General features: G+C 41.8%; 1 protein-coding gene across 1 annotated transcript in view; it reads left to right on the forward strand.

Moving 5' to 3' along the window:
* Nucleotides 1–24,231: 24,231 nt before the first annotated feature.
* Nucleotides 24,232–25,627, forward strand: part of CNOT2 (CCR4-NOT transcription complex subunit 2) — a 112,109-nt gene continuing 110,713 nt past the window's right edge. Inside the window, exon 1 of the mRNA XM_049782753.1 lies at nucleotides 24,232–24,244. The gene's annotated coding sequence lies outside the window, so the exon portion shown is untranslated. The remainder of the gene's footprint in view (nucleotides 24,245–25,627) is intronic.

Below are 25,627 nucleotides of genomic sequence, written 5' to 3' on the forward strand. Positions count from 1 at the left end.
GTCTTTCCCTCTCCTTTTGATTCATTTTGCTCAGCATAATACTTTTCTTTCTTTTTTTTTACAGTTATATTTATTTATCTATTTATTTTTTATTTAAATACCTTGATTACATACATGATTGTGTTTGGGTTTCAGTCATGTAAAGAACACCACCCATCACCAGTGCAACATTCCCATCACCCATGTCCCAAGTCTCCCTCTTCCCCGCCCGACCCCCGCCTGTACTCTAAACAGGCTCTCCATTTTCCTCATACATTCTCATTATTAGGACAGTTCAAAATGTAGTATTTCTCTAACTAAACTCATCACTCTTTGTGGTGAGCTTCCTGAGGTGAGCTGGAACTTCCAGCTCTTTTCTCTTTTGTGTCTGAAAATTATTATTGCAAGAATGTCTTTCATTTTTCTTAAAACCCATAGATGAGTGAGACCATTCTGCGTTTCTCTCTCTCTCTCTCTCTCTCTCTGACTTATTTCACTCAGCATAATAGATTCCGTGTACATCCATGTATAGGAAAATTTCATGACTTCATCTCTCCTGACAGCTGCATAATATTCCATTGTGTATATGTACCACAGTTTCTTTAGCCATTCGTCTGTTGAAGGGCATCTTGGTTGTTTACAGAGTCTTGCTATGGTAAACAGTGCTGCAATGAATATAGGTGTAAGGAAGGGGTTTTTGTATTGTATTTTTGTGTTCCTAGGGTATATTCCTAGGAGTGGTATAGCTGGATCGTATGGGAGCTCGATTTCCAGTTTTTGGAGGAATCTCCATATCGCTTTCCATAGAGGTTGAACTAGACAGCATTCCCACCAGCAGTGGATAAGAGTTCCTTTCTCTCCATATCCCCGCCAACACTGTTTATTCTCACCCACTGAGTGGGAGAAACTATTCACCCAATATCCATCAGATAAGGGGCTAATCTCCAAAATATACAAGGCACTGACAGAACTTTACAAGAAAAAAACATCTAATCCCATCAAAAAATGGGGAGAAGAAATGAACAGACACTTTGACAAAGAAGAAATACAAATGGCCAAAAGACACATGAAAAAGTGCTCCACATCACTAATCATCAGGGAGATGCAAATCAAAACAACGATGAGATACCACCTCACACCCCAGAGAATGGCACACAGCATAATACTTTTCATATCCATCCATGTATAAGAAAAGTTCATGGGGCCCGGAGAGATAGCATAGCAGTGTTTGCCTTGCAAGCAGCCGATCCAGGACCAAAGGTGGTTGGTTCAAATCCCAGTGTCCCATATGGTCCCCCATGCCTGCCAGGAGCTATTTCTGAGCAGACAGCCAGGAGTAACCCCTGAGCACCACCGGGTGTGGCCCAAAAACAAAACAAAGAGAAGTTTATTTTTCCTAATAGCTGAGTATTATTCAATTGTTTGGATGTACCACTCATCTGTTCTTTATCCAGTCATCAGTTCTTGGGAACTTGGGTTGTTTCTATACTCTGGCTATTGTAAAAAGTGTGTCTGTGGACATGGGAATGCAGAGGGCTTTTCTGCATTGTTTATTGGGTTTGTAGGATGTATTCCTAGGAGTGGTATTGCCAGGTCATATGGGAGCTCAATTTCTAGTTTTTTGAGGAATATCCATATTGCTTTCCAAAAAGGCTTGGCCAGTCAATATTCTCACAATCAGTGACTGAAAGTCTCTTTCTCCTTGCATTCATGTCAGTACTGGTTATTCTTTTAGATGTGTGCTTGTCTCTATGGTGTGAAATGATATTGTTGTTTTGATTTGTATCTTCCTAATAATTAATGATGTGGAGCATTTTTTTATGTGCCTTCTGGCCATCTGTTTTTTTTTTCTTTGAAGAAATGCCTGCTTATTTCTTCCCAGTTTTGGAAGGGGTTAGAGATGTGTGTATTTTAAGCTCTAACAGTGCCTTATATAACTTAAATATTAACTCCTTATCAGATGGTTATTGGGTGAAAGTTTTTCCCATTCTGTGTCTACTCTGTCTCTTAGTCATCATTTCCTTTGATATATAAAAGCCTCTTAGTTTATTGTAGTCCCATTTGTGTATTTTTGCTTCCACTTGCTTGGCCAGTGGTGTTTCATCCTTGAAGATGCCTTTAGAATCAATGTTATGAAGAGTAACACTTTTTTTTTTTTTTTTGCCACACCCGGCGGTGCTCAGGGATTACTCCTGGCTGTCTGCTCAGAAATAGCTCCTGGCAGGCACGGGGGACCATATGGGACACCGGGATTTGAACCAACCACCTTTGGTCCTGGATCGGCTGCTTGCAAGGCAAATGCCGCTGTGCTATCTCTCCGGGCCCAAGAGTAACACTCTTCATGCTACTCTTTATAAAGACATTTTATTATGTTAGGAAATGGGCAGTGATAGCAGTTCTTTGTTATATCTCTTCTTTAAAAGATCTTGCATGCATAGTTTTAGGTCTGATATCAAGGTCTTTAATACATTTTGATCTGACTTTTGTGCATGGGGTTTAAGAGGGTCTAAGTTCACTTTTTTTGCATATATATATATGACCTGTTTTCCCAAGACCACTTGTTGAAGAGGTTTCCCTTGTTCCATTTCGTATTTCTTGCCCCTTTATCAAATACTATTTGATCTCATACCTGAGGGTCAGTTTCAAGATATTCAATTCTATTTCATTGATCTGAATGTCTGTCTTCATTCCAATATCATGCTGTTTTAATGACTACTGCTTTATAGTACAGTTTGAATTTGGGGAAAGTGATGCCTCCCATCTTCTTTTTTTTTTTTTTCAAGGATTTCTTTAGCTATTTGTGAAGTTTTCATGTTCAATATGAATTTCAGGGGTGTTTGATCTATTTCTTTGAAAAATGTCCTAGTATCCTCATAGGATTGCATTAAATCTGTATATGCTTTGGAAAATATTGCCATTTTAATGATGGGAGTCTTAGCAGTTCATGAGCTCGGTATATGTTTCCATATCCTTGTGTCTTCTTCGTTCAAGCAGTAGCTTGTAGTTTTATTTTAATAGGTCTTTCATCTCTTTAATTAATTCCAAGGTACCTGCTTTTCTGAGGCACAATGTGAATGGGATTTTTTAAATATCTCTTTTATTATTTGTATATAGAAAACACATGGATTTTTGAGTATTAATTTTGTACTCTTGCTTGTATATATTTTTTCTCTAGTTCATTTTTTCTGCTCTAATATAAGTCATCCTTTGATATACTAAATAACTTACACATTTAATCATACTACTTATTATCTCTTCTTTGTTGCTAGAATGTAATATCCAAATGACCAAGGATCTTTGTTTTATTCACTGGTATAAGGTAAGAGTCTAGAAAAAAAATCTAAAATGTTTCAATCACTCACAATAATCTGTTAAACTCTTACTATGAAAATATTTTGAAGACTTTGGTTTTGGTGTGGGGCAAGATGGGGAAGCACTCAGAGGTTACTCCTGGATCTGCACTCAAGCAATCCCTCCTGGTGGGCTAAAGGGATCATATGGGGTTGCTGGGATGAACTAGGGTCAGCCACATGAAAGGCAAGCACCCCTTACCCTATCTCTCTATCCAGCTTCAGCAACATGCTACACTTATAAAGACATTTTATTATCTTAGGAAGGGGCAGTGATAGCATTTCATTGTAATATGTCCTCTTTAAAGGATGTCACATCCATAGCCTGACACTGAAACTACTTTTCTGTCAAATACATTGAATGAGAGCTGGAAATGTAGCAGAGTGGTATAGAACTTTCTTTATAAGAGTAGGCCCTAGACTCAATCCCTGGCATCACACACACACACACACACACACACACACACACACACACACACACACAAGGGGTGGGGGCTGGAGAGATAGCACAGTGTTAAGGTGTTTGCCTTGCATGTGGCTGACCCAGATAGACCCAGGTTTGATTCCCAGTATCCCATATGGTCCCTGAGCCTGTCAGGAGCTATTTCTGAGTGCAGAGCCAGGAGTAACCCCTGAGCGCTGCTGAGTATGCCTTCCCAAAAGATATTTGAGTCAAATGTAACTTTTCTTTTCTTTTTTTTTATTTTTGTGTTTTGGGTCACACCTGGCAGCATACAGGGGTTACTCCTGGCTCTATGCTCAGAAATTGCTCCTGGCAGGCTTGGGGGACCATATGGGATGCTGGGACTCAAACCACCATCCTTTTGCATGTAAGACAAACGTCTTACCTCCTGGCTCTCTCTCTGACCCCCAAATGTAACTTTCTATATAGCTCTGGTCAAATGTGAAGTCCAAAGAGAAGTCATAGGCCATCACCTTATCTAAATAGGCTCTGTATTCCTTATCACTTTCCAGCTTTTACCTTGTTTCATTTCCTCTAAAACTTTTAATATTTTGCAATAATACATATGGAATATTCATTTGTTTTTTATATATTGTTTATCTCCAATGGGGACCTCATCTTTGTCCCATATTTCACTATGTCCCATGTTTGAATCAATGCCGAGCACATAATCAACATTTGTCAGTATGAATCTACTGGGAATGTATGGCAAGCATTCATAGTGTTCCTTATAGGAGACTAATGTAATTGTTTGTCTCCAGGTCTGGAGTTGTTAAGCAATAGCTTGTATTATTCCCTCACCAATAAGCAAACAAATAGCAAATAGGCTTTTATGCTTCACATTTTTCCAGGGACATGGTCAAAAGGTATGAATAAATTTATGCTAGATAGCATTCTACCAAACATCAATGAACTACCATACTTATCTGGAAGTCCAAATCTAAAGTCATTTTAGATCAAAGTTTTATATTTACTCAACTCTTTTCTGGGTAAAAATATCATAGTTTTATTGAATTAAAAGATACTGATTGGGGCCGGAGTGATGTAGCACAGCAGTAGGGTGTTGGCTTTGCACACGGCCAACCAAGGTTCCATCCCCAGCATCTCATATGGACCATCCCATATGATCCCTCACCCCTCAGCCTGCCAATTTTGATTCCTGAACACAGAGCTAGGAAGACTCCCCTGAGCACCAGGAGTGAGTAGCAAAAATAAATTACTTGCCTTGCACATGTGAAACCCTGGGTTCCATCTCCAGCATGAAAAATTTTTAACTTCATAAAAATAAAATCTAAGATTGGAGAGTTAATACAGGAAGCAATGTGCTTAACTTGTATGTGGCTAGCCCTGGCACATTTATTTAAGCACCATGATTACAAACATGTTTGTAGTTGGGTTTCAGTCATTAAAAAAGAAAACAAAAAAAAAAACCCTTTAGCAGTGCAACATTCCCACCACCAATGACCCCATCTCCCTCCTCCTCCACCCCCTGCCTGCATTCCAGATAGGTATTCTACTTCTCTGAACACTTTCAATGTAGCCCACTCGTATCCCCAAATAAAAATTAAAAATTAGGGGCTGGAGAGATAGCACAGTGGCAGGGTATTTGGCTTGCACACGGCCAAGCCAGGAAGGACCTTGGTTCAATCTCCAGCTTCCTGTATGTTCCCCCAAGCCAGGAGGGATTTCTGGGTGCAGAGCCAGGAATAATCCTGAGTGTCACAGGGTGAAGCCCAAAAAGCAATAAATAAATAAAATTTAGATGTTTTAACTTTTTAGGGCATTTGAAAATTTTAAGTTCAAAAGCAAAATATTGATGAAAGAATATAGAAACCATACATTGAAAATGACATAACTTTAACATAGTTAAAAAATAATTTCTTTTAGAGGCCAGGAGGGAAATGAGTAGAGAAGTACCTTGAAACCAATCTTCTTCCTCAGAAAAGGGAAGTAGTATTATAAGTTTTTTTTTTATTTTTCTGGACAATTTTAATTTTATTCATACATAAAATTTTAACAGTTAAAATATTGCCATACTGTAATATGGAATCAAAAATATTACATCTCCTGTTCATTCCATAGTAATATAAGTTTTTAAGTATTTATTTGTCTTCCTAAAATGTTTCAAAATATTGAAAATATAAGAAATGGGGCCCGGAGAGATAGCACAGCAGCGTTTGCCTTGTAAGCAGCCGATCCAGGACCTAAGGTGGTTGGTTCGAATCCCGGTGTCCCATATGGTCCCCCGTGCCTGCCAGGAACTATTTCTGAGCAGACAGCCAGGAGTAACCCCTGAGCAACGCCGGGTGTAGCCCAAAAACCAAAAAAAAAAAAAAAAAAAAAAAAAAAAAGAAAATATAAGAAATGTCCTTAGTTTTATTCCAATAACTGTCCCCAGTGATACCAAGTCTCACATATATTCTATGATTTGGGTTTTTGACCACAATCTAAGATGAAAGAATCAGCCTTGATAAACTGAGCCTCTAACTCAACTTAAAGCTCTTCCCAGCTCCCCAAGCACTGCAGGACCAGTGCAGGTGAAGATCTGTTGACTTAGGGGTAGTGGTGGGCAACACAATTCTCTCTCTCACCTTTTATTCTTCCTCTTCATTGGTTTGTGTTCTTGTGGTGTGGCAGGGCAAAAGAAAGGAAAGGTAAATGCTTCTTTACAGGGATCACGCAGCACAGGAGATTGAATGAGGCTCTTGTGTGCAAAACTTATGCATAGCTATCTCTCCAGTCTTTTACATTTTATATTAATTTGATCATTGCTAGATGAGAGTCCTAGTGAGATCTCACTGAATCTCCAGTGAGACTTAGGAATTTTTTTTGTTTTTTTGCACCACACTCAGTGATGCTCAGGGACTACTCCTGACTGCACTCAGAAATTGCGCCTGGCTTGGGGGACCATCTGGGACGCTGGAGGATCGAGGTTCAATCTGTCCTAGGTTAGTGCATGCAAGACAAATGCCCTACCACTTGCACCACCTCTCTGGCCCTGACTTAAACTTAAGGGATCTTGTAATGATTTACTCTGACCTAGTTTCCTAATGGTGGTTACTTGGCTTCAAGTAACCTTCAACCTTCTGTTCCTCCTTTGAGTGCAGTCCCCTCTCAGATATAGTCAATCTGATTAATGGCTGGAATTTGATGCTTTTCCTAGTCTTCACATAACCCCCGGGGAACTCAATGATTCTTGCTACCCTAGTGATGGGGCATGGAAGCTACTTCCTCTTTTGTCTTGGTCTTTCTCAGACCATCATTATAATTCTCTTCCTCTCCAGGAGATCTGCAATGATTCTTGCTACCCTAGTGATGGGGCATGGAAGCTACTTCCTCTTTTGTCTTGGTCTTTCTCAGACCATCATTATAATTCTCTTCCTCTCCAGGAGATCTGCAAGTGCCAAAACCAAGTAAAGATTCAACAAAGAATAGAATCGCCCTACACACACACACACACACACACACACAATTCCAGTCTTTAGAATCGATTCTTTTTTGAGTATCTTCCATGCCAACTAAATATCATGAACAACCCTTGTTCACAAATGCAGCTTTCCCCAAGAGATCTCTATTTCCTGACTCTGTGCTCAGAAATCACTCCTGGCAGGCTCAGAAGACCATATGGGATGCCAGGGATCGAATCCAGGTCCGTCCAGATCAGCCGCTTGCCAGACAAACGACCTACTGCTGTGTTATCACTTCAGTCCCTGGTTTTAAAATAGAATCAGGATCAGAAAGTCTTGTTGGATAAAACTTGAGGTCTGAGCTATTTTAAAAGATCAAATTCTAATTGTTTGCTTTTGTTTTAGTTCTTGGGTCCCACACACCAGTGTTTGGGACTACAGGCTCTGTGCTCCATCCAGGGTAACTCTGTGGTGCCATGGTCAGTCTTGCAGGGCAAGCACTTTAATCCTTGTACTATCTCTCTGGTCTCTAAAACTTCAATTTTGGGGGAGAATGGGGTGAGGGACTTGGGTCACACCCAAAAGTGCTTAGGGATTACTCCCTAAGCTCCCAGGGATCATTTCTGGCAGAGTTTGGGTGACAATTTGGAAAGAGATTGAACCAGGGCAAGCACATTACCTGTTTGTTGTATTATGTAAGTCTCCAACGTCAAATCTCAAATTCTTCTGCTTCTCAAATTTCTCTTAAAATCCTGTAACATATTCTTAATCATGATTTAATAACAGTCTCTATTTTTGAAATTTTATCTCAGAAACAATGTGATATTTAATGTATAGATTACAGAAAAGATTGCTCTATACATTTGTTGTGACTTGCATACTTATGCGTTTGTTTTTATAACCCAAGTTATAAACCTTAAATTTCTCCTGGCTGTAGTGAATAGAAACAAGTGAATGATACATACATATTAGGTAAAAATCAAGTATCATGCATAGAACAAAAAAGAGTTCTTTTTTAAGTCCTGGGACTTGAGAGATAGTTCAGAAGTTAAGGTACTTGTCTTGCATGTGGGACCCCCCCAAGCCCTACCAGGAGTGAGCCTTGACCAAGCTCGGTGTGGCCCTCCCCAGAAAGTTATGAAAGAAGAAACCTGTGAGAAACTGGTCTACCCTATAATAATTTATTTATCCTAAATTAAAACAAGTTTGTATTGTATTACTTTCAAATCATTTAAGTTCAGCAAGACAACAGACTTCGTTACAATAAAATAAATCTTCCTCTTCCCCCCCAAATTATTGAAAAATATCCAGAGATAGCTCAAAGGGATGAGGGGTTTTTTTTTGGGGGGGGCACACCCAGCTGCTCTCAGGGGGCACTCCTGGCTCTAAGTTCAGAAATCACTCCTGGCATGCTCGGGTGACTGAACCCAGGTTGGCTATGCAAGGCAAATGCCCTTCCCACCATGCTATTGCTCTGGCCCCAAAGGAACTAGTTTGGATTCCTAGCTCTGCATGGTTCCCCTACCACTCCTCAGGTGTGTCCTCCCCACAAAAGAGATAAAACAAGACAATAATGTTAAATATTTTAGTTATCTACTTTTTCAAGTTTCATAATTCAGGAAAGGGTATCAACAGACGTTTATACAAGGTTTTCTATTTGCATAAACTACATATGAAGGTAGCTTGATAACGAAAACAATCTATTCTCATTGGGTATAAACAAATCTTAGAAGGCATTTACTTATTATTCAAGATTAACAAACAGTACTATGTAGTAAGTATGGCTTTGTGAATGATAGGAACCTGGTAAATGTTAACAAGAACTTGTTCCTTGGTTATAGTCATAGTCATGCTTGAGAGCTACTCCTTCCTGGCTGCATGTTTAGGCGAGTCACTCCCAGAAGTGCTTAAGGGACCTGAAGAGGATGGAACCTGGGATTTCACTTTGAAAAACATGTGCTCCCGCTCTTTGAGTGATCTCCCTCGCTTTCCTAAATCAGGATTAAGGATCTATTTAGGATCTCAACATTTATTCATTTGATTAACTCAAACTATATAGTTTCTTCTTTATTGTAATGACACTAAATTCACATTGAGTAGTTTTCGTGGTTTATGGCATTGTTTTTTCATTAAAGACTTCTTGAAGAATCTTATTAAATCCAGAATTCTCTCCAATGTAAAATTATTTATAAAAATATTATATCCAGTATAAAAACTACTATATGCATTTAAAAAAGTAAGAAGCTCTAAAGAAAGAAATATTTTATTATGACCTCTTTAACTTCTTCATTTCCTCATCTGTAAAATGTGAATAGCACCTATATTATAATATACAGATTGAGTGAAATCATATAATTATACTTGCAATTTAGGATGTGCCTAATGAAGTGGTAAGTTATAATTATGATCAGGCTAATATTGACCTCTGATTTTATCTCTAATTACTACTGCTTGAGATCTGTGCTCATTGGAAACGTTCTGGTTTTCAAGGAGCTTAAATACTTCCCAATGGATACCTCATTTATTAGGTTTTATCTTTTAGGCTATTTTCACTGATGGTAGCGAACCAAAAGCACTGGAGAGCGATAACATTTTAATGTTCACTTTAGAATAATAAGTGTCCTTAATTAATATTGCTCCGATCAATTCCAAGGGAGACTAATAAACGGAGAAATTTTAAATTAGGACAAGGTGACATAAAGGACAAAATATGGCTTACAAGTTTAGATTGGAGACCTGCCCCATCTGAGTAGTGTGTAAGAAAATGGGAAAAATTAATCTATTAACCTGACGGTTTTCCTGAGAAGTGGTAATAAAACACATTACCTGGTTCAGAGATTTAGCTCCAGGGAATAGAGTGCATGTTTGGCAAGTAGTTCTGGGGTCCACCCCATACACTGTATTATCCTCCGAGCAACATCAGGAATGAACCCCAAGCACTGAGAAGCTACTAGCCTCTGAACATTTCTGGGTTTAGCCCCTAAGCCAAATAAAAAAAATGCCTGAGGGCATCACTGCTCCTATTTGAAGATAACTTTTGGGGGGAGGGAAGCACCCCTGGCAGTAAACTCAGAGCTCAGTCCTAATTCTGTCTGTCTTCAAGAATTACACTTACAGGCCCAGGGACTTAATGGAGTGCTGAAGATTGAACCTGGGTTGAATCCTGCAGAAGCCCTACCTACTCAGGCCCTTGGAGACAACATTTGTATTAAGAGTCCCTCTCTCAGGCAGATCTAAAGTTGTCAGTGATTACTCTGTCTGGCAGGACGGGGTGACAAGGGCCACCAGGAGCACACACTGCAGAGGTGGGAAATGGGGCCAGTCGTGAAATGCTAGGGATGAAACTTGAGACCTCTGCATATGCTCCAGTCCTTTTAGCAATTTCTGCAGCATCTAATCACATTTGAATAATGAATGATAAATGGATACCAAATCAGGAGGAATGCCTTGAAAAATAAAACAAAGTGCACCAGAGTTATTGTACAGTGGGTAGGTAGTTGCTCCACATGTGGAAGACGTGGGTTCCATATCCTGTGTCTGCTAGGAGTGATCCCTGAGTGCAGAGCCAGGAATAGCCCTGAGCACTGCTTAGTGCTCAAACAAAACAAACAAACAAATACTGCAAAGTGTTGAAAGCTCAATATTTTAGAAGAAATACTTTCTTTCTCATGCTACGCCTACCGGATTTTGTGGTATACTCCCAGTGCTGTGCTCAGGAGGACCATGGGCTGGGGAGGACCATGAAGTCCCTGGGACTAAACCATGCAGTACCAGGGACAGAATGCTCTGCTCTAAAATGATGGTGATATAATATAGGTTGGCCAACTATCCTCATGATAACTCTTGTTTTAGAACCTTAGCTGCATGCATCATTTCAAGGACAGAGAGGCTGGGAATGTAGCACAGCAGTAGAGCACTACCCTTGCATATTGTGAGGTCCTGTCATCAATTCTCAGCACGTCAGCAAACAAAACAAAGATGAATTACACTGTACACATTTCCTCTTTAGGGGGGAGGTGGATTGTTTCAGCAATCTACCAGGAAGTTTGGGACCACTCCTCATGAAACTTGGCCAACCAGGTCAGATGGTTAAATGCTGGGGTGAGTAATTGGGTAATGCAGTGAGGCTCCAGCTCAGGGGTACTCTGGTGGGGGACATGAGGTACCAGGGATAGAGCAAGGCATGACCTCCAGCCCTTTTGAGCGATCCTGTTGGTCTCAGGTGTTTTTTTTTTTTTGTTTGCTTGTTTTTGTTTTATTTTTGGTTTTAGGTCACACCCAGCTGCGCTCAGGTTCCTCCTGGCTCTCCGATCAGAAATCGCTCCTGGCAGGCTGGGGGGACCACGTGGGATGCTGGGATTCGAACCACCGTCCTTTTGAATGCAAGGCAAACGCCCTACCTCCATGCTATCTCTCCAGCTCCTTCAGGTGTTCTTTTTAATATTTTGTATTAGAGCTTATGATTATATGAAATTTCTAAAAATATGCATCAAAGCTGGGTCTGCTTTGAGTTATTAGTTCTATTGAATCTGGTAGACTGGGAAGGCAAGTTTAAGACTTCATTCCCTTTATGTTTTGAATGGTTTCAAAGTTGAACATGAATGTATATTTAACAGTACCTCTGTTGATTTCTCTTAAACCATAGCAATCGAAGGTATTCTGGTATATGTATTAATAGGTGAAATGTCTTTCTTCTGCACTTGCGATCATAACTGTCATGTTTAAATGAAACTTGTATTTTGGGGCCCGGAGAGATAGCACAGTGGCGTTTGCCTTGCAAGCAGCCGATCCAGGACCTAAGGTGGTTGGTTCGAATCCCGGTGTCCCATATGGTCCCCGTGCCTGCCAGGAGCTATTTCTGAGCAGAGAGCCAGGAGTCACCCCTGAGCACCGCCGAGTGTGGCCCAAAAACCAAAAAAAAAAAAAAAAAACTTATATTTTGTCCTCACAAAAATTTTCTTTTACAGATCTTTAAGAACTATTCACATTTAGCAAGACGATTAACAGGGGATTCCTTTTCTGAAACAGAACGCTTTATTTGCCATGCTACCTTTCATTTAAAATGTGGCTATTCCTGATGTCAAGGGGGCTCAGGGCTTCCTTCTGGCTCTGACCTCAGGGAGCACTCCTGGCAGGACTCCGGGGGTCTATGGAGTGTTCGAGTGAATCCATGTAAGGAAATTGCCTTTAGCACAGTACCAACTCTATAGCCTGATTTAGGGACTAGAAAATAAGAATAGTTAGAAACAATATTTCAAGGCTCCTATTTAACCCTTTCTAGACTGAACTGTATCTCTCTTTCTCTAATTTCCCTGCCCTGTGTCAGCACTCACTACTGTGATGGTTCTAATTTTATTAGCTCATTTCAATTTCTTTCTTATGCCTTGCAGCACACTCTATATATTCAGTCCTTAGGGGTTATTTTACACTCTAACAGTTATATTAGGAATCAGTGGACTGAGGCCAGAGCGATAGCACAGTAGGTAGAGCATTTGCCTTGTATGCAGACCTGCATTTGATCCCCAGTATCCCAATGTGGTCCCCCAAGCCTGCCAGGAGTGATTCCTGAGTACCACTGGGTGTGATCCAAAACCGAAACAAACAACAACAACAAAAAAAAAACCCAAATAAAACAAAAAAACCAGAAAACTGAGTTAGTTTATGCTACAATTTTGTAGGGGGAAAACTCCAATTGCTTAGTTATTTTATCAATAAAAAATATGCAATGTGGATTGCATCAATGAGTAAAGTGAAAAACTGAATTACTGTTAAGATTTTAGGTAAATAAAGATTTTAGGTAAACAAAAAGTTTTTTAAGGACAAAAATACTAAAATAAAAATTTTGCAGTAGGGCCCATTAAATTTTATTTTAATTTTTTTTCCAGAGGGGGGGGACACACCTGTCTGTGCTCAGAGGTCATCCTGGGAGTGTTTTGGAGACCATATATAGTGCTGGGATCGAACCTAGGTTGGTTGTGTGAACAGCAAATATACCTTGCCTGCTGTACTATCACTCTGGTCCTGGGGCTTTTTAAAATTTGGGGCTGGGTCCCTGGTATCCTACATGATTTCCGTAGCACCTCCAGGAGTAACTGAATACAGAGCCAGGAGTAACCTTGAACATCGCCAGATATGACCCCAAAACAAACAAAAAGATGTGAAGGGAGAGAAAGTAAATGTTCAAGAGAGAACACAAGGGGGCCGGAGAGATAGCATGGAGGTAAGGCATTTGCCTTTCATGCAGGAGGTCATCGGTTCGAATCCCGGCGCCCCATATGGTCCCCCGTGCCTGCCAGGAGCAATTTCTGAGCCTGGAGCCAGGAATAACCCCTGAGCACTGCCGGGTGTGACCCAAAAACCACAAAAACAAACAAACAAAGAGAGAACACAAGCTTCTCCAGAGTGGAAAAAGAAGCAAAGAGACAGAGACAAGCAAGATACATGCTCAAGAGAGAACACGGGCCTGAAGAGCAAGCCTCAATTCCTATTTTTTTCTGAGAAGTGTCCATACTATATTCCCAAAAGGTTGGATCAGTCTACATTGCCACCAGCAGTGAAAGAGGCTCTACTTGCCCCCACATCGAGGCCAGCACTGGTTCTATTTGTTCTTTTTTGTTACGAGCCAATCTCTCTGTTGTGGGATATTTTATTGTTGTTTTAAATTGTATTTCCCTGTTGATTTGTGATGCAGAAGACTTTTTCATAGTTTGTTTTTGTCATTTACACCTTCTTTTGGTTAAGTTTACCTCTTCAGCCCATACGTTTTTTGCTTTTAAAATTACTTTATTTAAACACCATGGTTTACAAGGTTGTCCATAAGAGTTTGTTAACGATTAAGTTTCAGTCATATAGTGTACAACACCCTTTACCAGTGCATGTTTTCTGCCACCAATGTCTTCAATTTTCCACCCACACTCCCCTCTGCCTGTCTCTGTGACAGACATTTTTCTTCTTTTTTCTTTTAGATACTGTAGTTTGCAGTATTACTACTGAAGGGGTGGGCACTTGGATTGTTTCTATGTTCTGGCTATTGTGAATAGTGCTTCAGTGTACATAGGACTATAGAGGGCTTTTCTGCATTGTTTGGGCTCTCAGGATATATTCCTAGTATTGCTGGATCATATGGAAGTTCAATTTCTAGTTTTTTGAAGACTATCCATATTGTTTTCCAAAAAGCCTAGACCACTTGACATTCCCACCAGCAGTGAATGAGAGTTCCTTTCTCCCACATCTGCGCCAGCACTGATTGTTCTTGTCCTGTGATGTGTGCCAATTTCTGTGGTGTGAGATGATATCTTATTTTGATTTGCATCTCCCTAGTGAATAGTGATGTGGACATTTTTTCATGTGCCTTTTGGCTATCTGCTTTTTTTGAGAAAATGTCTGCATCTTTTTCTAATTTTTGGATGGGGTTTATATACATATATATGCATATATAATTATTATTTTGGCTTTTGGGCCATACCAAGCAATGTTCAGGGGTTGCTCCAGCCTCTGCATTCAACAATTACTCCTGGCAGGCTCAGGAGACCATATGGGATGCTGGGAATCATTTTTTAAGCTCTACCAGTGCCTTAAGATTCTTATATATTAACCTCTCATCAGATAGGTATTGGCACTTCACCCCATGTTTTGAAACTTTTTCTTTTCTTTTTTGGTTTTTGGATCACACCTGGTGCCGCTCAGGGGTTACTCCTGGCTATGTGCTCAGAAATCACCCCTGGCTTGGGGGACCATATGGGACATGGGGAAATCAAATTGTAGTTCGTCCTAGGTTAGCGTGTGTAAGGCAAATACCCTACCAACTGTGCCACCACTCCGGCTCATGTTTTGATGCTTTGTTTTTGTTTTGTTTGGCAGTTACACCTGGTGATGCTCAGGGGTTACTCCTGGCTCTGCACTCAGAAATCGCTCCTGGCAAGAACAGGGGACCATAAGGGATGATGGGATTCAAACCACCGTCCATCGGCTGTGTGCAAGGCAAACTTCCTACTGCTATGCTATTTCTCTGGCCTTCCTCCAAGTTCTGATACTTCAGTAATTTTTTTTATTTTATTGAAACAATTCTGATCTACAGTGCTTCATAGTTTAAATTTTTGATATATATTTTTTTCCTTGCAAAGTGCCCCCAGTGCTTTATATATGTTGGATATTAATCCTTTATTAAATAAATGATGGGCAAATAATCTCTCTAAGTCTGTGGAATGTCTTTTTATTATGACCATTTCCTTTGAGGTGCAAGAACTTAACTTGATGGACCCATTTGTCTTAGCTTTATTTGCTTGGTTAGTGGCGTTGAAGGTATCTTTTACTTTAGTGTCATGTAGTGACTGGCCTATTTTTCTCAAGATAGCTAAGGGATTCAAGTCTAATATCAAGTTCTTTAATCCATTTTCACCTGATTTCTATGTGTGGTGTTAGCAAGGGGTCTGAATTCATTTTTGTGTATTTGACAGACCATTTCTCTTAGTACTACTTACTTAAGAGGATTTCTCTGCTTCACTTCATACTTTTTCGCTCCCTTGTGCAAGACTGAAGATTAACTATCCATATACCTGCAGAACTGTGTCTGCACTCTATTCTATTCCACTGTTCTAAGTCTGTCCTTATTCCAGTACCACAATTTTAATTACTACATCTTTATAATACAACTTGAAGTTGGGGAAAGTGAAGCTTCCGACTTTTCCCTTAAGATTGCTTAAGCTGTGAGGGGAAAACGGTGGGGCTTATCACTCCATATAAATTTCAGCAGTGCTTGATCTATTTCTTTGAAAAAATGCCATGGTATTTTTCTAGGTCAATACTGAATCTGTAGAATGCTTTGGCAACATTGGCAATGACAACGATAATCCTCCAATCCATGGACAGAGGACTTGTTTCCATTTCCTCCTGTCCTCTTTTATTTCTTTTAGTTATGTTTATAGTTTTCTTTGTGTAGGTCCTTCTTTTGTTAGCTTGATTCCACTTGTCTTTCTGAAACGCAAATGTCAATAATATTAACATTATTTTCCTTCTACTTCATTACCTGTATATAGAAAAGCCATGGATTTCTGTGTGATTTTGTAGCCTGCCATTTTACTATATAAGTTATTGTTTTTAAGAGCCTTTTTTCTGTGAAGTCTAGGATTTTTAATAGATTGGTTTAAAACAGATTCATTATTAAATGAATCAGGTGACTTTGGGACAGTAGTTTTACTTCAAGTGAAAAATATGTTATAATTTATAGGATAACTTAAGTTTATTAACAGCATAACCATTTAATGAAGACTACACTTGAGTAAGCAGAGTACGAAGTGTTTAGTCTTTTGAAGTGAAAAATAATTCTCTTATTGTATGAAACGAATACAGGTAAATTTTTTTTTTTTGAGCTGATTTTGAGCTGATTCAGATAATTATCTTTGGCAAAAGGTAATGTTGGGTAATAAAAGTGTTGATGATAAAAGCTTACTATATACTTTTCTCTTTTTGGTGCACTCTACATTTAAAAATTAAATAGCAGGATTTCTTCAGACTTATTTCCTAGCACTGCTTGCTTAAGAGGATTTCCGTGCTCCACTTTGCACTTTTTGCTCCCTTGTCAAAGACTAGAGATTAACTGTTCATATATCTGTAGGTTATACCTGTCCATATGAACTTTTCTGCTTGGCATTTAAAACACTTCCAAATTCTGTCATTTTATCCTATTTAAAAATCTACCAGTTCCTTCTTTTAGGTGGTTGAAGTCAATGGCCCAGGTTCATTTCTGTCCGAGTTGCCTTTGTGTCCCCCTCAATGGAGTACTATCAATTCCAGTATCTCAGAGTATGACTGTATTTGGAGAGAAACATCTAAAGGGGTAGTTATAGCCAGGAAAGTCAAATAGTAATGACCTTATCCAGTATAATTAGTGTCCTTAAGAAGCAAAATGGGGCTGGAGAGCTAGTACAGGTGGTAAGGCATTTGCCTTGCATGTGGTCGACTGGAGTTGATTCTCAGCACTCCAAATGGTCGCCCCAAGCCCCACCAGTAGTGATTCTTGATGGCAGCATTAGAAGCCCCGAGGACCATTTGGGCATCTCCAATTAAAAAAAAAAAAAAAAGACAAAATCAAAACTTGAAAAGTGGACTTATTAAAAGTTATTGTAAGAGGCCAGCATCATTGGCTAGCTCACCTGCATTGTGAAGAAATAAATTTCATTTGTTTATCACAGTTGATAGGGTTAAAACAGCCCTAGAAAACTAATACTGTATTATTCATTTCAATGAAAATCTTCTTTGCATCTGCCTATATTGTCATTCAACCTAGAACTTTAACTGCCAGTTGGTGAGGTTGTTTATTCTTGACATGTCGGCCTTTTCTCTACTCTCTTTATAGTAGATAATTTATAGCCTGTACTACAGATGTTTTTAATTTTATTTTGGAGGGATGCTCCACAAGCAGCGACACTCAGAGATAACTCCTGGCTCTGCACTCAGTCAAATATTACCCCTAGTGATGCTTAAGGAACCATATGGAATGCTGGAAAACAAAACCTAGTTGGCTATGTGCAAGGCAAGTGCCATATCTGCTGTACTATCTGTCCAGACCCTGTACTACAAACTTTTAACCATTTTTGAGTGCCTAAATAAATACCTGCAATTGGGCAATCTGGCTTTCATTCCTGGCACCACACATCTGGTTCCCTGAGCAGCAGAACAAAGAGCCAGGAGTAAGTCCAGAGCACAGCTGGATGTAGCCCCAAAATAAAGAATATGTATAAGTCCTTTTGTGATCCAGTCTCAGAGTAAAGGTCACTTCAGCTTTTTCTATTAGAAGAAAGCAACAAAATCCAACTCATGTAGCTGGAAGTGAATTAAGTTCCAACACTGGAAACAGCATGAAGTATTTGGGGATATTTCCCAAAAGCTGGAAAGTGTTATCATCATAGATTTCATAACAGAAAGGAGTCTGCACTTTTATCCTAAAGAGATGAGGCAGTATTAGATATTCGTTACAAGCAATAGTAAGCCATAGTACAATGAATAGGGCACTTGCCTTGGATGCAGTCAACCCAGGTTCAATCTCCAGCATCCCATAAGGTCCCCAGAGCACTGCCAGGAGTAAGTGTAGAACTAGGAGCCACCTTGAACACTGCAGGGTTGCAAATCCAAGAAAGATTTTTTTACTTAGGAGTCTTGTAAGATATACTCCATAAAACTGGCAAAAGCTTGAAAGAGCTAAGAGAGGTAAACTTAATGGAAAAAGACCAGTTAAAACAATGTCTCTTTCAAAAGTTTAGGTCAGAGATTATAAAATAGTAAGAATGGCTGAAGGAATAAAAGAAAAAGGTTAATTTAATATATATACTTACACACACATAAAGAGAGGTACCTTAAAATAGACAAGAAGTAATATAAATCTGTGGGATAATGAAGAAAATAGTGTGTTACTATTTTCCATAACTAGTCACTTTTTTTTAAAAGGTAGATAAAGGTAGAGTTGGAAATTATGGCTCAGTGGAGGCAGAGCATGTACTCCGCATGTTTGTGTCTGAGTTTGAAAACTGGCACCAACACAATACAAAAAAAAAAAAAAAACAGGCAATTTCCTAATTAGTATTATAAAATTTTTAATTCTACGAAGATTTTAAAACCAAAATAACATTAAAATTACTGTAATATTTACTTATCAAAGGTTGAATGTGCAAATAAATATTGTCAAGATCTTCACAAGACTTTAAATTTTTAAATATTGGAATTCCATTTATCAATTTTTCTTTCATAACTCTCAATAACATTTTAATTTTTGAAGTTTGGTAGGGGGGGTCATACCTGGTAGTGTGATCTGGGATTCACATGTGCTGGGGACTGAATTTGGACTTTCACACACAGCCAACTGGATGATCTGGCCCTCTACTTCCTTTTAAACTATTGATATATTGTATGATTTAAATTTAATCAATATCCTAATATGAAATTAATATGAAGCAAAATTTTACATGAATCTTTATTTCCAAACTTGCAAAGTCAAATAAACACACATGCTCAAGGCCTTTTTGCTATAAATTGCCAAACTCAAAATGCGCCAGTTCATATGTAAACATTATAAGCCCTGTTCTACTTAACTCATTACTGCATTTCTGCATTATCAATAATTATTTTTCAATACCTGAAAATGAAATTGTGTATGAAACATTTTAAGAGTACTCAGACCTACCATGAAGATAAAATACACACACATATATTTAAAACCTAATAAGTATTGCCCCCCAAAATGTCAGAAATGTCACATTTACCAACTGCTTCCTATCTTAAATTTTATATTATATATGTAAGTAAATCTTTGAAAAGGTTTCCTTTAAAAAAAAATCTATCCTTGGATAGGGATTTTTAAAATTTATTCAATGGTTCTTTAACAATCTCATCCACTTAAAATTTAATTTTAAACTTTATTTTAATTAAATCTTAAATTTTAATGTGAGAAGTAGACTTCTCAAATGCATGCTATGAGAGGGATAGAGCAGTAAAATAAACTAATGCAGTCCCTGCTTTCATGGAACTGGCTGTTTATTTTTGGTCCACACTCGGTGATGCTTAGGGACTATGTGGTATTAGGAACTGAACTCAGGGCTTAAAAGCAATGCAATATAACTAGTTCCTATCTCTTGGCTCCAGAACTACATTTTCAATAGATGGGAAAGGAAACAAGTAATATAGAATAAAAGAAAAGAGGGTCAAAGCAATGGCTCAAAGGGCTGGAGGGCCTAAGCATGTATGCAGAAGGCCTCTGTTTAATCTCTGGCACTGAATGGAAAAATTCAAAACAATGAACCAAGAGATCCCCCAGAATGGTCATTCATCTGCTCCCAAAGATGTGGTATCAAGTTCTAGATGATAGAGTAAAGCAGAGTATTTTTTGTTTGTTTTGCTTTGGGGTCACACCAGCGAGTGACCCAAGAGTTACTCCTGACTCTGTGCTCAGAAATTACTCCTGGGGGCTGGAGTCATAACACAGTGGGTAGGGCATCTATCTTGCACATAGCAGACCTGGGTTTGATCTCCAGCATCCTGTATGGTCCCCCTAGCCTGCCAGAAGTGAACTCTGAGTGCAGAGCCAGGAGTAACCTCTGTGCTCTGCCAGGTGTGGCCCCAAAAGAAAAACAAACAAAAGTAAATTATTACTGGTAAGCTCAGGGGACCATATTAGATGCTGGGAATTAAGTCCTGGTAAATAAATGTCCTACCCGCTGTGCTATGTTTAATGAAGTGAATAGCCAAGCAAGACATTTTTTACTTGGTACATCACACTACTGGTGATTAGATATATTCACTCAACATTTAAGAATTTGGGCATCAATTTAGAGTCAGACTAAATGATTTGATCCCTTCTAATCTCTTAATTGTGGGTTAAATTTTCACTGAAGAAATAGTATTCAATGGGGCCGGAGCGGTGGCGCTAGTGGCAAGGCATTTGCCTTGCACGTGCTGACCTAGGATGGACCTTGGTTCGATCCTTCCCTCCCATCCGCCGTCCCATATAGTACCCCAAGCCAGGAGCAAATTCTGAGCACATAGCCAGGAGTAAGTCCTGAGCACCGGATGTGGCCTAAAAATAAAAAAAATTAAAAAAAAAAAAAAAGAAAGAAAAAGAAACAGTATTCTCAAGAAAGTTATTTTGTTTTTTTTTTTTTTTTTTGGGCCACACCTGGCAACGCTCAGATTTATTTCTGGCTCTGCACTCAGATATGGCTAGGGCCTGCGCGTGTCTTGCACAAGGCCAACACAGGACAGACACAGGTTCGAATCCTGAAATCCCATAGGTCCCTGGAGCCTGCCAGGAGCGACTTCTGTGCAGAGCTAAAACCCCTGAGCGCCACTAAGTGTAAACACACCCCCCCCCAAAAAAAAAAAAAAACTAACAAAATTGCTCCTGGCAGGCTCTAGGTTACCAGGCTCAGGTTACCATGTGGGATGTCAGGTATGGAACCTGGATCCATCCTGGGTCAGCCATGTGCAAGGCAAACACCTCATTGCGGTGCTATCACTGTGGCCCAAGATCGTTATTTTAATTAACAATCACATGCTATACATTTATTTCAAAAAAGGTTTTTTTCCATCTCGGCGTCAAACACTTCATTCAAGGCAGCAAAATATATTACAGCCTTCTGGAAGTTAAATTATTTTTATTCCTCCTTATTGTATTTAAAGCGAGATGCTAAGAAAAGATCTATCTTTAGACCTTAAGAGTCCTATGTGGAGCGGAGAGATACTGCAAGGCTAGTACTTTGCCTGGCACTTGCCTATGGCTTCCCGCCACTGCCAAGTGTGCCCCAAAGATGTACACGTAGACTGCAATGAAAACAGGTAATGTGTTACCCCAGCATATTCCATTAATAGATATTTTATAATAAACATATGTATTCATTTCTGGTTTGTTTTGGCTTTTGGGCCACACCCTGAATTCCTGTGTGTGTGTGTGTGTGTGCATTTTCTGGCAGTACAGGTGAGCCATGGGATTCCAGGGGCTCTCATTCTGCTCCAGCACACACACAAGTGACCGGGTTCTTTGTACAGTCTCCCAGGCGCCTGCTCCTGTACTCCCATACATTTATTATGGAATAATAAATACCGTATTTTCCGGTGTCTAAGACGACTTTTGAAACAAAAAAAAGTCAACCGAAAATCGGGGGTCGTCTTATACACCGAGTATATCCCGAAAAATGTTTCTATGTGCCGCTAAACGAAAATTGTCTGAATATTGCCACAAAACGAATTTTCCAACTCGATCCTGCACCAATCACTGCCAGGCTGCTCGGACCGCCTCTCTCACTCAGCCAATCCAAGCAGACTTTTGATGCATGCAAATGAGACAATGTTCTGTAGGGAATCTACACTGTCAAAAGCCTGCTCAGACTGGCCAGAGTCAGAGAGGAAGTCTGTTACAGTAGAACCTTTGGACCTTTGCTTGTTGTGCTTGGCTCACTGTGGTACGTATAGTTGCAGCACAGGAACATTCTGTCTGATACAGGGAATATAGGCCTAAACCTATGTTTTAACTGCAAAATTAGGGGGTCGTCTTATACGCCGGAAAATACGGTAAGTCTTTTACTCAGTATTACCTGTAGTATGATGAGGCAGGAAAGGACTGTCCTAGGAAGCAAAGAAAAGGTGGACGCCATGAAAGGAGGTGCTGCTCCTACCTGGATAAATTCTCCTGCAGTACAGTGAAGCTGAGTTCTGTGACCAGAACCAGGTACAAAAGATTTCACCACCACCAGCACACACTTTTCAATAAATCCACACGCTTGTGTCAACATACTTTGCCTTCTAAGAACCTACCTTGCACCTTTTATGCCATAGGCTGCTTTACATGTCTTGCTTTGGATGGGGGCCCATATCCTTTGCCCTTCAAGACAAGTGATTTCTGGAGAGGTGGAGACAGTGAAAACAAAAAAGGTTCTTTTAGAAAAGAAACGGGGGCGGGGGGGGGGGAGAAGGAAAGAATTTCATTTACAGTCCCCTAAAACCCTTATTGTGTGGAACTGCAGAAGGACAGGAATGAGACCTGTCTCTCTCACACACAGAGGGGTGCAAGTGTAACCAACCATGTCACGCTGGGAGAGGACAGCTTCCCCGCACCTAAACATACTTACCGAGAGGGCACTCAGGGAACCCCGAAACCTCGAGTTAAGGACACAACGGACAGGCGAGAGTTTATGGTCACACAAAGGAGTGAGGTAGGGGGGGGGGAGAGAGAGAGAGAGAGAGAGAGAGAGAGAGAGAGAGAGAGAGAGAGAGAGAAGAGAGAAGAGAGAGGAGAGAGGAGAGAGGAGAGAGGAGAGAGAGAAGAGAGAGAAGAGAGGAGAGACATAGAGAGGAGAGAGACATAGAGAGAGGAGAGAGATAGAGAGAAGAGAGATAGAGGAGAGAGAGGAGAGAAATAGAGCGAGGAGAGAGGAGATAGAGAGGAGAGAGAAGAGAGAGGAGATAGAGAGAGGAGAGAGATAGAGAGAGGAGAGGAGAGAGAGGAGATAGAGGAGAGAGGAGAGAGATAGAGAGAGGAGAGAGATAGAGAGAGGAGAGGAGATAGAGGAGAGAGGAGAAATAGAGAGAGATAGAGAGGAGAGGAGAGAGATAGAGAGAGGAGAGAGGAGATAGAGGAGACAGGAGAGATAGAGAGGAGAGAGATAGAGGAGAGAGAGGAGAGATAGAGAGGAGAGAGGAGAGGAGAGAGATAGGAGAGATAGAGAGGAGATAGAGAAGAGAGAGAGAGAGAGGAGAGAGGCGAGAGAGATAGAGGAGAGGAGAGAGATAGAGAGGAAAGAGATAGAGGAGAGAGGAGAGAGATAGAGAGGAAAGAGATAGAGGAGAGAGGAGAGAGATAGAGAGGAGAGAGAGGAGAGACAGGAGAGAGGAGAGGAGAGAGATAGAGAGGAGAGATAGAGAGAGGAGAGATAGAGGAGAGAGAGGAGAGAGAGGATAGAGAGATAGAGAGGAGATATAAAGAGAGAGAAGAGAGAGGAGAGGATAGATAAAGGAGAGAGATAGAGGAGAGAGGAGAGAGAGAAAGGAGAGAGGAGAGACAGAGAGACAAGAGTCAGAGAGCGAGCATCCCTCCCGCAACGCCCTAGGCCTAGGAGCCCAAGTCCCCCAGGTCCATCCGGGCACTTCCTTCCTTCCTTCCTCCCCTCCTGCCCTCCGTCCGGGGGCTGCAGAGAGCCCCGGCCGGCTGCATCGCTCCGCATCGGGCCGCATCGCTCGCGGGGCTCCCTGCGGAAACCCAAAAACCAAACGAGCACGACCCTTCGCCCCCCCCACCCCGCCCCGAGCGCCCCCCGACTCCCCGATCCCCCCCCCCCCGCCTCGGAAGAGGAGAGCCCCGACCCCCTCTCGCGGTCCCCGTCGCGTCGCGGTCCGCATCCCTATCCGCTTCCTCCTTCCGCCTTCTGGGGCGTCGCGTCGCGTCGCGTCGCGTCGCGCCGCGCGGGGTCACGGGCGGGGTCGAAGGGCGAAGGGCGCGCTCCCGGCAGCCTCCGCGGCGGCGGCGTCGCCATCTTGGATCCGCGGGACGAGAAAAAATTCATGCGGTGAGTTGGGGGGCCCCGGCGGGCCCCTCGGCGCGGCGGGGCGCGCGGCGGGGGCGGCGGGTTCGGGGCCCCCGGGCGGCGAGGGGAAGGTGTGGGGGCCCGGCGGGGCGCGCCGGGGCTCGGCGGGGGGCGTCGCGGCGCCCCGCTTCCCGGGGCTTTTGTCTGCACTCGGAGCGAGAGGGAGGAGGGAGGGCGGGGGAGGGCGGGGAGGGAGGGGGCGGGAGGGGGGAGGGCCAGGGCGGCCTGGAGGGAGCCAAATGCAAGGAAATAAATAAATAAACAAACAAATCAACCGACCCAAGCAAGCTTGAGCCCTGCAGCTGCTCGAGGCCTGGTCCCAGCCTCTGCTTCCTGGGCTGCAGCAAAGCGATGCTAGCTGCTGGTGCAAGCAAGCAAGCAAGCAAGCGAGCGAGCGAGCAAGCAGCCCGCCCGCCCAGGCCTGGCCCCGTTGGGTGCAGTTGCTGCTTGCTTGCTGGGGGGTCTCGTCTGCTCAGCCCAACCCAACTCAACCCAGCAGCTCCTGGATGCTGCATGCTTGCACGCTGCATGGCCATGGACATGGACATTTCCCCCATCTCTTCCCCAACATGCATCCACATCCTTTGCAAACTCCTGGGTGTCTGTGTGTGTGTGTGTGAGTGCCAGATGCTAATGTTCAGGGGTGGGTACTTGCTTGGGTCCCTTGGTGGGTGGTGGCGTTGCACTCTCTTGGCTAACTAACGGGCTCAGGGAACCCTACCTATCTACCTACTTACCTCCCTCCCTCCAGGCCGCCCCGGGATGCCCGGACTAAGGAGAAGGCTGGTTGGTGGTGCGTTTGCTTCTTCTCTCTCTCTCTTTCTCTTATTCTGCACCCGGTGCTGGGGTAGGACTCCAGGCTTTCGCCACCTACTAGCATCACCACCACCACCACCAAGGGAGTCCCAGCGCGGCATAGGGAAGGAACCCGAGAGTCGCATCTGTTTTGTTTTGTTTTGTGAAGTTGTTGCAGTGGCAGTGGCAGAGCCCCGGGGACTCCACTTCCTTCCGCCGCCGCCACGGCTGCCATCACACCCCCCCCCCCCCCAAAGCCTTTGGTTGGCTTGGCTCCGACTTCAAAGTTTCAAACCCAAGACTAGAGTGGAGTGGGGTGGAGAAGAAGCACACAGTTATTTGAGTGGAGGCTCTGTCTGTTGTCGTCGTGGTCCCCCCCCCCCACACTACTAGGATCCTGTTAACTCTTTGGGTACTTTTTTCGCTCCATCCAGTGGTAGCTGCTCTGGTCTGGTCTGCCAGGGGTTTAGGAGTTCGGGCTTATCCCAGGCACCCCGAGTAGTTTGATTGCTTGCCTTCACTCGCCCAAATTCTTACATAGGTATCCCACCCTCCAAAGGGAACCTTGCT

This window comes from Suncus etruscus, chromosome 11, assembly GCF_024139225.1.
Source record: "Suncus etruscus isolate mSunEtr1 chromosome 11, mSunEtr1.pri.cur, whole genome shotgun sequence".
Classification (NCBI taxonomy): Eukaryota; Metazoa; Chordata; class Mammalia; order Eulipotyphla; family Soricidae; genus Suncus; species Suncus etruscus.